A 12121-nucleotide genomic window follows, 5' to 3' on the forward strand; every position below is an offset into this window, starting at 1 on the left:
AAGCTTTGAGAAGTTAAGCATTATTATTGTAGCATTATTATCAATTTGAGTCATTATAGTAGTAATAATTGAAACTGTTCATAATCACAGAGAGGAATTTATGGCCAAAAGTATAAAAAGTATTTTGTTAGGGCTGTTAGTCAGGGCTTTTCACTGGAACAATGTCTATTGAATAAAATATATTATTAAAATTGGTTTCTCATTCTTAGGAGAATATTTTTAAAAGATCTGTTGCTGCATATGTTATTAAAGTAACTGGCTCATGAGAAAAGAACAGATTTTGTTCGATAGTCTTAAATTTGAGTATTAATGTCCTGATTAAACCAAAAATCTTCATGGATGATTCCCAAGAATAAAGACTTCACTGGTCTCTTTAAAATGAGGATTCTAAGGCAACTTGCCAGATTCAAACTCTGAATTGGTTGTGCAGCATAGATTAAAACTTGGACTCTTTGACCTCCAGTCTTTTCCTTGTCTATTCTACTTTACTTGGTTATATCACACTCTTAATTCCTCCTGGAGCTTAGAGACCAGGGGAAATGGAATGAATTAAAGAAGAAACATGCAAATAGTTCATACAGAATTCACAGAATGGGTCCAAAAATTAGTGGACCATTTTCATTGAAAATAATTCATCTCCAAAAAGGAAAAGGCTAAGCAGAGAGCGGAAGGGCCTTTTTATGTGAAACTCACTTGTTCGGACTTGCTGAGTACTTCCCTTCATTTGTCCAGACACACTTATTCCCTTCTCAAACAGGCTGCTGTGCTATGGAATTGCTTCATGCCCTTGTAGAAATGCTAAGGCTCTTGGCAGGGACAGATGATTTTCTCTCCACAAGATGTCTTTACTGGTGCTTGTGGCTACCACAATGATTTTTAAAATATATATATTTTTAATGTTTATTTTTGAGACAGAGCATGAGCAGGGGAGAGGCAGAGAGACACAAAATCTGAAGCAGGCTCCAGGCCCTGAGCTGTCAGCACAGAGACTGACGCGTGGCTTGAACTCATCAAGTGCGAGATCATGGCCTGAGCTGAAGTCGGACGCTCAACCGACTGAGCCACCCAGGCGCCCCATTTTTTTTTAATGTCGTTTTTATTCTGTGATTTGGAATGCTGCTCTGGATACTTGATTCCCAGATATCTGTCTCCTTGTGTGGGTGCTTGCTTCTTTATTATTATTGTTCATCTGTTTTAGCCCACAACATTACCGTAAATTAAGATGTGTCCCTAAATTCTGGGGTGGGTATTACATACTTTATTTTTCTATCCACAAATAACTTATTTAGCTGTTAAGCACCTGGGTTCTACTTTAACTAATAATTTCCAGGACTTCTTCCACTTTGATATCTGTCTCATGCTCTAGGTTTACCGCAGTTGGTTCTCTGTTTCTTACCTTGTCTCTGAGATCTACTTGTCTCCCACTGTTTCAGAACAAATATTTACCAAAACCTACAGGAAGGTCCTCTGGATTCGTTAACAATACTGCTTCTCTCCTTCTTGAGAAGTCCTGAACAAATGTTTCTTCACCATGTAGTTGGTCCGTGTACCCAACTGTCAATACGATGATATAGAACAACAACAACAACAACAAAAGGAATCCTGAAGGGTAAACGTTTGACTGATGCCAGAGTCTTCTATTCTCTCAGCTTATTAATACCACGTTGGTTTAGATATGGTGGGTATGAATTGCTCTGAGTCTGAGGAAAAGTTTATATATATCTCTGAAAAAAACAAACAAACCTGTTTTGTAACTGTGTATAGTAGTAATATTGCTGTGTAAAACCAGGTGCCAACCAAAAAGCCTAGCTTTGAAGGAAAGCCTCATAGTTGAGTTATGAGACAGCTGGAGAGCAGCAAAATAGATATAGATCCATAAGCCCTGCAGGAAAAACAACTTTAATCAGGGCCTGACACATTGGGTGATTGTAACGAAGTCCCTTGGTATGTGTAAGCCCTGGATCAAATGGGACCAATTGACTATTGACAAGCGTTACATTAGTGCAAAACTGAATGAAAAACGGGCTATGGCCCTGCACAGACTCCAATAATGAGAAATGAGTTTCTTGTAAAAGAAAAGGAGTTGGTTTGTTTTAGGAAAACATGTGCGCATTGGCCCAGGTGATACCTCTGGTGGACTGAAATTCCCTCGGTGCAGTCTTCAGACACGGTAGTGGCATTTAGGGCTGTCTTTCCAAGCCTCTGCATGTGACAGGTCTCTTTGACTCCTTAAGTTGATTCCATGGTTCTGAATACCAGTAGCTAATGCTGGCAGCCTGGCCCAGGAACGGGAGCATTGTCCTGCCCTGAGAGCCCCTCAAATGGATTTTACAAGGGACTGGTGCATACCATGTATCTAGGTGCAGTGAGGCATGTTTCTAGCACTTTTCACAGATCATCATAAATTAATTTGAAATAAGCCTCTCTCCTCCCACAAAATATAATACCAGAGAAAAACCGTCATCATGGTTTTTCTGTAGCATAGTGCCTGAGGGGGTAAAAATCATTTTCTCTGGCATTTGTTGACTGGCCACGTGACAGGTGCCAAATGCTATGCTGTCCATAAATGCGTGGCATGTGTGTCCAATTCAAAATAATTTGTAGTTTGGAGTAGATTCTTCACACCTTCAGCTCTGAACCTGAAAGAATGGAAAGAGCTGTGCCTACTCGGATTTGAAGCTGGGTGTCATGTAAAGTCCCAAACTGATGTGTCAGGAGCCCCAAATGTCCTGTCTTCGCTGTTCTGTACTGCACATGGAAGTGATGATTCTTGATAGTTATTCTGGAAAAGATAAGAAGGGGCAAGTGGGGCATGCAGTCTTATTTTACTACTATGTGTGGGTATCTGGTAAACAATACAATAATGCAATATCCTCTTTAGTAATGCTGCAAGATGGGAAGCATGACAGCAGTTTTTCAGACCTTAACATTAGTAGTGTTTCTTTAACTTGTATGGAACACCTGCTTTTTTCAACTTAGCAAAAATTTACTAAATTGATTATCTTAGTCTAGGTTGATATCATTAGTTTGGTTTTCTTGTTTTCTTTTGCCTTACTGTATGGGGGGGGGCAAAGAAAGCCTTATTTGATTAATTGTGTTATGGTTGAAAGTGATTGTGGGTCAGAGAGAATAGGAAGCATTGAATTTAGGGAGAAAGAAAAGCAGAAGAAAGATGTTCTATCAGTAGCGGGTATCCAGGAAACTCAATATAAACTATCTTGTCAATGGTCTTCTCTCTTTCCTGCCTAGATCCTCTCCTGATTTCTAGAACTACCTATCTAACTTTCTAGGGACTACTCTTCTATATTCCGTGGGTACCTCAAACATCAACATCCAAACTTAACTGCTCGTGTTTTTCCCTCTGTGTTCATAGTCTCTGTCTTAGAGAATGATAACTACCATTCTAGCAAAGACAGAAACCCGGAAATCATCTCAGGGTATTTGGTCCACCTTCACTTTTACCTAATAGCTATAAATGGCTCATTGAGTTTTATCTCCAAAATTCCCTAACCTGTTATGGCCAAGTCTACTGCTTTAGCAGTTCTTGCTTGGATTACTAGGGAATGGCCTTCTTGACTCTATCCTCTACCCTGCTTTAATTCAGCCTTTGCCCTGCAGCTGTAGCCTTTTAAGTGCAAATATGCTTACATCACTTCCTTGATGACATTTCCTTGGGAGTCCTTTTTGCCTACAGACTATGTTCAACACCCCAAATTCTTAATGATCTTTCTGTGCTTGATTCTCTAATCTTATTTCCTACCACTATACTCTGGGGTCCTTTCACCGTATGAAGAGAAGTTTTCAATCGGTACCGTGCTGTTTCATAATGCCATGTCATTGTATAGGCTATTTCCGTTGCTGGAAGCACCTTCTGAACTTTGGAACATGGTTGGAGATTGCAAATCCATTCATCATGAACACATGTTTCTTCATCTGGAAAGCCCTCCATGATGTCTTAGTTCAATTTATTCTCTCTCAAGTCTTTGTAATATCGCTGACTTCTCTGTTTCCCTCATTTATTCTAAGCTCTTTAGGATCAAGAACAGTGGTGTTTGTATTTTTGTGGTCCCTGATATATGATGGATATTCAGTGTATATTTGTTGAATCAACATATGGATGCAATGATAAAAGCAGAACTTCTTTGGGATGATGGATGAGGAAGTATCAGTTTGGAAAGAAACTCGCTATTGTGTTGGGGGATTTGGGAATCGGTACATTTAGGAGCTAAGTGAAGATTTGATCTTAATTCAGATTGGATTTAAATCTCTGGGGCATTTTGATCTTGAGGAAGCCAACAGGAATTGGAAACCAGTATAAGGGTGTAGAAGTAGTAACAGACAAAAAACTGAAGAAAGCCTTTTTTTTTAAGTTTATTTATTTATTTTGAGAGAGACAGAGAGAGACTGTAAGCGGTGGAGGGGCAGAGACAGAGGGGGACAGAGGATCTGAAGTGGGCTCTGTGATGACAGCAGAGAGCCCAATGTGGGGGTTGAACTCATGAACTGTGAGAGCATGACCTGACCTGAAGCCAGATGCTTAACCGACTGAATAGTGCCCTCCAAAACTGAATAAAGACTTAAATTCCTCTCTCCTTTCCTCTCTTTCTACCTTCCTCTTTCTCTCTCTCTGTACAATAAATATATTATAGCATATATTTTAATATTTTAAAGTGGCTATGTAAATATATATGTGTGTGTTCATATATAACTAAAAAAACCACCCCTTAAATACAGTATAATCTTTTCTTGCTAACTAGTTCTATGTTGATGTTGGTAATGATCTGAAAAAGAGTTTGGGCATGGGGAGGGAAAAGGGAACTCAAGTAATGCTAAAAAGCCAGAGTATATATTTTGAGAGCAAGCCCTAGAGGAGAGGAAGAAGCAGAGGCAGGGTACTTGGAGCTTTAGAACTTCGTTCTCTGCCGGTCAAGGGACTGGTGGATGCAAGGGCCAGAGGAGTCAGGGCGGAGTGGTGCGTCGGTGTTCCCACTTGCTCAGCTGTGCAGATACCATGGACAGAGCTAAGGCTGCATTCCTCTGAGTTAGGCAAGACACTGAATAAAGTACCCCTGTGTACATGTGGGAACATCTTTTTGTTTTGTTTTTTCCTTTTGCAAGTCAAACTGAACTAATTATGAACATCAGAATTGCCAAAAGCTTTTTCTAGCTCAGTTACCCCCGTTCATACTCTGAAGTTTTAGCAATTCTGAGAATTGACAGTCAACAGGTTAGATATCCATTCCATTGTAAACCCAGCCTCTTGGGCTCTCTGTTAAATTGGAGAGAAGCACCTAGGGAAGAAAATACATCCAGTGACTTCTGCAGTAGTGGGTTCATGAAAAGGTAGCTGAGGCTGCGAGGGATTTAAAGGCATATAAAATGGCAAGTAGGTTATCATTTGTGGGATACTCTTACTTTAGTGTGTAAATGTAAGTTGTTATATTAAGATGGCTTTCACCGTGTGGCCAAAAAGCAATGTACGTGCTACCAAGAGGGAAACACCACCAGCTCCTATGTTCTAAACACTAATCCAGGCACACTAACTTATTTATCCTCACAGCATTCAAATATGGGTTTATCATCCTGATTTTACCACATAAGAAGGTGGGCTTCACATCTAGTAAGTGGCAGAGCTGGGTTCAATTCTGGGTATGGCTGACTGGGATCCCCGTTCACATTCTTTTCTCCATCCTGCCTTCTTTGCCATCACATCTTGGCTGGCAGCGGGAGAGGGAAATCTGACAGGGACTGTGAAAAGCCTGGAGTTTTCAGCCTGCTAGGCAAGCGGCAGTGCCATAGAGGTAAGTCACTGTGAGCTCTGTCATTTATTTCTGTCTACTTTAAATCTCTTATCTGTAGGGCGAAAAGCATTTACAAAGCTTTCAGAAAAATGCTTTGTGATTACCAGCACTAGGCGAGCAATGGCTTGCCTGTTTTCCACAGATAGCTACAAAATATGTCTTTTAGGGAGAATTATCTGCTTCCTTCCACCTAGATTCATATACAAACACACTGACAAAAAATATGTTTTGGAAATCCCATAGTCCTAGGTGTTAGCAGATACTCTCTATTCTGGGCTGCATTGAATCAGATGGAAAAAAGAAACTTGAAAATAAAAGTAAACATTCAGTTGTAAATAAACAAATAAGAATTGTTACCTCTTGGTAACAAATTCCTGTTCTATGGTAATTTCTGTTAAAGCTAGGAATTCCAAGGTGTAATTCTACTGGTAAGGAAGAATCAGGTGTTTCCCACCAATGTGCTAGGTATTTTGGGGGGTTGGGGTTGGAGAAAATAGTAAAGAAAGGGGTACTAGCTCTTTCCCACTTAAAAAACATACCTGGCCATCTTGATGGGGTCTCCTTGAGTGATACTTTTACCTAGAATTGGCAACTCTTTTGGCCTGATGACAGCTTAATCTTCATTGTCCTTTGCACTTTTTCCACGTAGACTTCAGCTATGGGAATAATTCTTAACAAATTGCACAGCTGACCTTCTCTAAGTAGGCCCCTTCTGCATGGTTAGAAGATTTAGAATTGCACAAAAATATGATGATTCATGAAGCCCTGAATACCTTGGCCTCCTTGCTCTGATATCCCTTGTTGAAAGCGTGGGCCCTGAGGTCTGCACTGTTTTCCCAGGTGGACCTGTGCAGCCTTCAGTCCTGGAGCTCACGTCTTGCTGCAGCCACTCTACTAATTCTCCTCTTGCTTGAGCTTCTGACTCAGGGAATTCCTGAGGGAGGAAAACCTGAGTCCTTGATAAAGAGCCAGTTTTTGCAATATTCCCACTGAAAAGAATGAACATAACCTTTAAAGAGTAGAGAATTTGTTATTCTAAGTCTGTTTTATAGTCCAAGCTTACCGATTCTATTTGAGATGTCTCTTCCTTGCAAGATACACTGTCCTGGCTGGAAAAGGCTTTAATACGCCAGGCATGGTAGGAAGGCTGCTTTGCTCAACTTTGCTTTGCTGTTAAAACATTAAGTGTAATCTGATGTGTCAATAGAGTCACCTCAGGTACTCAGAATCATTTTAATTCCTCTTACTGTCAAAACATACTGTCAATGCTGACACGAATTGGCATTAAAAATATATGCGAAATCACCTGGAGAACAGCACTTTTTACTGATAGGAGGTCTCTTTAAAAGCGGTCTCTGTCAAAGATTCAATTTGAACTCTTTTTTGGCTTTGAATTTTATAGAGCAGCTCTTTTTTTTTTTTTTTTTTTCAAACCTGACCTGCTTTGCATCATTCAAACCTATCAGTGGAGGAAAGAAGCTTTTCTTTTTATCTGACCCTATGGGAGATGTTGTACATTCCCAGTGTGTGCCCTGAAACAGATGTGCAAGATGACACATAAGTGGATGACATCACTCATGGCTAGTGATTAAATACTTCCCTGGGACTCACAAAAGGCACTCAAAAGAAAATGGAAAGGAGGAGTGATTATCAGGACTTATATACTCCTCCTGGGTGCATGATTTTGCCACTCTAGATAGATTTTAATATGGAGGAAATACGAATGACCAAAATGGAAGAATATAAATATGAAAACCTCAGATTTTGGTGTTGGAGAAGTATAAACCTAGAAATATACATATACATATACATGATGTTATTTGTAACATATTTTATGTGCTTTGTATTTTATAACATGGGATACAAAATATATAAATGTATGTATGTATAATATATGTAATATATATGTCTTTGCAATATATAAGTATATTCAGTGTATATTATATGCATGTAGTGTACCAGATCCCCAAGCAAATAGAAAAACCAAGAAGGAAATATTTTATTTTTTGAGAAGTGTCATATTCTTTTCTAACTTGCATACAGAGGTTATCTAAGTGTTTTTTTTTTAATAAATATGTTATAACATTATATTTGAAGAGCTGAAGCATTATTTATCAAATAATTCATGTATTAGCATTTGATGTATACATGTAAGTGTGTGTATATATATATGTATATATATATATATACACACACACATATATATATAAATTTGGTGTATACACAACTGTTTGTTTTGTTTTATTGTTTTGCTTTGCAGAGTCTTGGGTGGATAAATGACCTATTGAACTGAAAAGTGAACACCCTTGCATTTTAAGTTTTGAAAGCAATAGATTCCATTGACAGGATGACTAGATTTTCTTTGCTGTTTGAAATCTAAGAGCTGGTCATTCTTTTTCTATTTTGCTAATGTTAGCAGATTGTGTGTGTGTGTGTGTGTGTGTGTGTGTGTGTGTGTGTTTGTGTGTGTGTGTGTGATAGAGAGAGAGAGAGAGAAAGAGAGAGAGAGAGAGAGTCTGGAAGCAAATCACTCAGCTGACCTTTTTCGTAATCAACTACAATGAGCAGAGTGTGTGTATATGTGTGTGTCCCTGCACTTTTGGTGTGATAGACAGTTTGCTTAAATATGTGGGAAAAGTTAATCCCACTGCCCCTGACCTTTGGCACAGGAACCTTGTGCTTCCAGTAGAAAGTGTGGTAAATGCCAAGTCCTTTGGGCAGAAGATGTTTGCATTAATGTTTTCTATGCTGGAGCCTGAGCCATAGATTTTCTGTCAGCCGTCCTTTGCACTGCTGATATGGAGTAGGTTGAGTTGTATATAGAATATAGTGCCTGATGCCATCTGTTTTGACACCTTGAATATTTTAACCCCAGCCATTGTATTAAAGGAGAATGTCTTCCACTCCCTATCATGCATGTGATTACCATGTAGTATGGGAGGTGGAAAAAATCATGCAGTTTAATATGATTGCCAAAGGGTGGGTGAACCCTAAAAGGAAGATGAATCCCAGAAGAATAGGAGCAATACTCTCTTATGGTCCCTAAAAAGAGTTGTAATTCTTGCCCAAGTTACTATATCGGCACACGTCTGCAATAAAAATTTGGAAAGGAGTTCTGTTATTCATCTGGACAATTAGAAAACTGTTAGAAACTGTATGACTTTATATTCTTTACAGTAACCAATTTATTGTATTGTTGTGACATTTTATCTGTTCATACATTTGACATTTATGTGGTTAGCACCTCTGGTGATGACTGAAATTAAACACAGACTAAAAGGACTCAGGCAGAACAAGGATGTTCTCTCATTTTCCTAGAGATTAATGTCTCCCTCTCAAATTTATAAAAGTAAACTTTTTCTTGGTTTGATTTTGCCTCCCAAACTCTTTTCCAAGTTATAATTAGAGATGGAAATTAAGATATCAATGAAAAAATACACTCTGATTTATCACTTCTGACAGAGGAAGTCTTTCCCCAGGCTGCATCTGAGTTCCTTTCTTTAGAGGAAACAGCAGGTGAGGGTGACTATTTCTCAGCTGGTGGCAGCTTCCAAGAGAAGAATTATGTTCAGGAAAATATTTGAGATTAAAGCACATCAGAAAAGAAGCATCATATCAAATTAAGATTTTATTCAAATCAACTTACTGACCTATATTTGAATGTTAAATCCTGATATTTCAAGGTTGGAGTTTTGAAAACCCATGCTCCTTGTAGACTGATGATATAGACCTCCCAAGCAAGGATTTCACTTAATGATGGCATCCTTTTGGGAAAACATAGGGACTGTTATTTCATGAGCATTTATAAGCCAAGTGCCTAATATGTATTTTGTGTTCCCCTTTTGGTCCTTACAAATCTTTGATGCAGGTATTATTATATAGTTGGCCCTTGAACAATGTGGAGGTTAGGGATCTGACCCCTGTAAAGTTAAAAATCCATGTATAACTTTTGACTGCCCCCAAACTTAATTAGTAATAACCTACTGGTGACTGGAGGCCTCAACAATAACATAGTCAATTAACACATATTTTCTATGTTTTATGTATTGTGCACCTTATTCTTAAAGTAAGCTAGAGAAGAGAAAAATGTTGTTAAGGAAAATATAAGGAAGAGAACATACATTTGTAGTACTTTACTGAATTTATTGAAAAATATCCACATATAAGTGGCCCAACACAGTTCAGGCTCGTATTGTTCAATAGTATCTATTTTGTAGAGGAGGATGGGGGCTGAGAAAAATTCAGTGACTTGCCCGGGGGACCTGTAAAATATAAATAGAAGGGCCACAAATGGGATGCAGTTTATTCTAAACCCATGCTTCTCAATCCTTTTCTCTCCACCCACTTTTTTTTATAAACCCAAAAGACTCCATTTCCCACATACCCACTTCTCTTTCCCTTCTTACTTATAAGATGCTGCTCTTTATTTCTCCCAGCCTAGACTATTGTTCCTGTCTGGCTTCCTCCTTCCTTCCTTCCTTCCTTCCTTCCTATCAGGAAGTCTGTAGGTTTTATTTTTAATTTTTAATATTGAAAAATATATATTTTCCCTATTTCATTTAATCTATGATGCCATTGATTGAAAGACACACTATTGGACTAGGTTCTACTAAGAAAAAAAGCACTTTCAACTAAACTATGATAGAATGTCTTAAAGACAGTCCTGCAACGATGCATGAATCACTCACATCAGCCACTCATTGTCTTTCATTAATGACAAGGGATTTAGCAATTTCTTTTATTTCCAGTTCCTCTGCTTCGCATGTGATAGCTAATCCCTTTTGTATGCGTCTTAATAACAAAACCTAATACAGCTTCATTTGCTTCTGGTATTTTCTTAGGTTCTGTAAAACACATGGTTCTTATTTTGTAGGAAAATATGGGGCTCTAGTCATTCCTGATATGATGAATATTTGCTTCACTAAATCAAATTTTTCCCCACTGCTTTATTTCTGCATATGTAATGATTTCTCCTTCAATGCAAATCATAGTGTAATCCTATAGAAGATATTGTAAATGGCAATTAATCTCAACACCAAAAATAGTCAACACCCAGGGGAAATGATAACAATGTGAATATTTATAATCCAAGGCAATGACAACCACATCAAAACTATCTCGTGGCTGGTAGTGACCACAACAGGTCACTGAATCTGAGACTCGTCCTACTTTTAGAGATATTGAAATGTGGAAAACTTTACTTCTTAGAATTAATGAGAAAAGAAATACCGACTATGCTTTTGGATAGCCTCTGTTTTCTGCCTCTCAGATTCTGATCGGATCATAGCTCTTTTATTCTTGAGGCATCCTCTCCCCCGTACCTCTCATCCTGCAGAGAGATACTGCTGTGCACTGTGCCTCTATCCACGATGATATGTTCTTTCCTCTACTCTGGGCTGGATTTTAGAATTTACCCCAAGGCCTGTTATAAATGTTCAGAAAATTAAATTTTTCTTTTTCCTCTTAGGGAGAGAAAACCTGACTACATTTCCAACTTTCGCCAGTACACATTCTACATTCCCATTTCCGTTCTACCATGGTGCTATGTAGCCCTTTGCTGATAGTTGTAGTGAGCATTAAGGAATTTAACTCAGCACTGAACTTTGTAAAGAACTTTGTAATTTGTATAGAAGAATTACTTTCCATTATTAAACATATTTTCATATGTAACTCATGAACAGTTTTTGTGTTGTGCCCTGAGAAAAGTATCTATGCAGTTGCTGATTTTTGACTTTCATCGCTAGTTCATTTTTCTCTTTTTTCTTCCATTCTTTATAATCTTTTCAGTTGCCTGAAATATAATCATATCTACTTCCTATACAAATCCAAGCAATATATACTTAAAAGTGAAGTTGATAGTCTCTCACTTTCTCTTTCTAATCTCATTCTCTAATGTAACCACTATGAGCTACTGTGTCTCTTGTTAATACAAACAAAAATATATACATTGAAGATATATATTGAAAAAGATACATGTGGCCCTGACAGGAATCTGCTATTCTCGCCTAATAGTATGTTGTAAGCCTATTTCTAAGTTAATGTGTAATGATCTATATTGTTTTAATAGCTGATTAGTGTTTCGCAGTATTAGTATATCATGATTTGGGCAACCATTTTCCTAAATATGGGCATTCTAGTTGTTTATGGAGGTTGTTTCCAACATTTTAGATGTAAATTTGGGTAAGACTTTGAAAATATTAAACATTGCTGATGTTTCTTTTTCTTTTTTTCCTCTGTTGGTTAGAATCCCAGAAATGAAAATACTCAGTAAGGGAGTATGCATATTGGAAAAAAGTATTACTATTTTAATTTTCAAAATA

The 12121-nt window shown here is 38.0% G+C and overlaps 2 long non-coding RNA genes across 4 annotated transcripts in view; both read right to left on the reverse strand.

The window, feature by feature from the left end:
* Positions 1–1899: 1899 nt before the first annotated feature.
* LOC132663841 (uncharacterized) lies at positions 1900–6779 on the reverse strand. Its single transcript, XR_009603298.2, has 3 exons — positions 6341–6779; positions 5177–5291; positions 1900–2782 (listed from the first exon to the last, which is right to left on the reverse strand). It is a non-coding gene; the product is annotated as an uncharacterized LOC132663841 (long non-coding RNA).
* A 3150-nt stretch (positions 6780–9929) lies between these two features.
* The window catches only part of LOC132663840 (uncharacterized), a 54460-nt gene continuing 52268 nt past the window's right edge, over positions 9930–12121 (reverse strand). For all 3 annotated transcript variants that reach the window (XR_013551591.1, XR_013551590.1, XR_009603296.2), the window contains one exon: positions 9930–10063. This is a non-coding gene — a long non-coding RNA (uncharacterized LOC132663840). The remainder of the gene's footprint in view (positions 10064–12121) is intronic.

Source organism: Panthera onca, chromosome D4, assembly GCF_046562875.1.
Source record: "Panthera onca isolate mPanOnc1 chromosome D4, mPanOnc1 haplotype 2, whole genome shotgun sequence".
In the NCBI taxonomy this organism is placed as follows: Eukaryota; Metazoa; Chordata; class Mammalia; order Carnivora; family Felidae; genus Panthera; species Panthera onca.